Source organism: Trachemys scripta, chromosome 3 (genome assembly GCF_013100865.1).
Source record: "Trachemys scripta elegans isolate TJP31775 chromosome 3, CAS_Tse_1.0, whole genome shotgun sequence".
Classification (NCBI taxonomy): Eukaryota; Metazoa; Chordata; order Testudines; family Emydidae; genus Trachemys; species Trachemys scripta.
Window position 1 is genome coordinate 199,372,978 of NC_048300.1, and position 2,005 is coordinate 199,374,982.

Here is a 2,005-nt window from a genome sequence, read left to right on the forward strand (position 1 = left end):
CGGAGGGGGATTGGGCACCACGCCCCACAGGCTCCACTCCCCAAGGGCACCCCAGCCCTCTCCCTTCAGTCCTGGGGTCAGGGAATGACTCCTCCATGGCCTGAGCCCAGATCTCTCACCCCACCCCGGATCTGGCCCTGCTGTGACTCTTCCCTCCCCCACAGCCAGCCCCAGTGTCCCCAAGCTACCCCCCCGCCCCAGTGTGCAGCCCCCCAATCCTACCTCCTGGCTGGCCCCCTCCAGAATCTCCCAACTCCTCCTCCCCAGACTCTCCCTGGCCCTCCAGCGGCTGGGCCCTGTTCCCATTCCCCCGAGGGGGCTCCCTTGTGCCAGCCTGTCCGTGGGTCCCTGGCCAGGGATCCCCTGCTCACCAGGCCTCTGCCCGTGCTGCCCTGGGAGAAGTCAACGTGCCCAGCCCTGGCTCTGGCCTGCTGCCCTCCACATGCGGGGAGCCCATCAGGGGCCCCTAAACTCCCCCCCCCCCTCGCAACTTACGGTCTCAGTGAACGGGGAACCCACGGGCTGCGCCTCTGTGCCATTGTGGGCCCAGCTCTCCATGTGGGGCAGCGGGGATGTGGCCACTGCTGGCCAGACCTGAAACATGCCAGCCAGTTAACTGAGGAGGCTCCAGGTCGCCAGCCAGACCCCCCCAAGAGCTGCCAGCCAGACCCGCCCCCACCCAGAGCCACTGGCAGGACCCCCCCAGCAGGACTCCTGCCCCAGAGCTGCCGGCGGGTCCCTCCCTCGGAGCTGCCAGCGACCCCCCATCAGAGGCACCGGCTGGTCTGATATTCAGCCCACTTTTCATGGCCACTTCCACATCGCCAGAGCCCCCCGTTGGCACGAGCCCCCCGACAGGGCATGCCCTGGCACCGCATCACCCTGGCACGACCACGTGGGGACCAGTGATGTGGGGATGCTGGGGCATGGCCAAGCAGCCCATCACCCTCTGTCCTGCCTGCCGCTGGGATGGGCAGCAGGGGGGCAAGATTCCCCCTCACCCAGGCACTGCCTCCCTGCCCACCTGGACGTAAGAGCAGAGCATGGGAGCGAGGGATCAAGGCCCTCCATGTTTCCTTCATGTCAGGGAGCTGGGATCCCCAGTGATGAGCCTGGCACAGGTGCCCAGACAGACAGACAGCTGGCTGGCAGGCAGGGGCTGGGTAAGGACCTTGCTGGCACAGCCCCGACCGGCTGGGGCACGGAGCAAGCCGGCCGATCCCACAGCAGGCTGGGCTGTGTCTCGCCCTTGCTGGGCCCGTCTGGGCCTGCAATCAGCAATCAAAGCAGCCCTTGCCCCCTGCGTGGCACCGGACAGGCGGGCATGCTGCCAGGAGTGGGGAGGACACAACTGGAAGGAGATGCTCACCTGTCCGGTTTGCAGGCGGGGGCCTCTCCGGCAGTAGGGAGTGAGGGAGCCCCCAAGGTGCACGTACCAGGGGTGGGCTGCCCCGGCCGGCTGGCCGCACTTTGCTCAGGGGCTGGGCACCACCCGGGCTCTGCCCCGCCTAGGCTCTGCCCCGGGAGAGGCCCCCATGCCCCAGCTCCACTGGGCCCTGTGCAGCGTCTGAACACACCTGGAAATGACATCAGCTCCCTGGCTCGTCGCCGCCCCACCCCGGCAGGCCCAGACAGGACGCCCAGCTGGGCCAGGGGCTCCTGCGCTGGGGGCGGGCAGCAGGGCCACGCTGGGTACGCAGACCCTCCCCCCCAGTTGTAACCCCCCCCCCCGTGCTCTGCAGCAGCCCAGCCCCAGGGCTCTCCCCCTTGGCACCCTCCCCACCCCACCCCCTGCTGCTTCCCTGTTACAGCCAGCAGGGCCCCAGCAGGGCAGCTGGGGAGTGGCACAAGGGGGCCCCAGGCACCTTCCTCAGCATGGTCGTACCTGGGGGGGGCTGGGGGCAGAGCTCCTCAGGCAGAGCATGCAGTGCGGACCCCAGAGGGGAAATCAGCCCTCTTGGGGCTGCTACTCCCAGCGCGCTCTGCCCCCCAATCGTACAGTGCC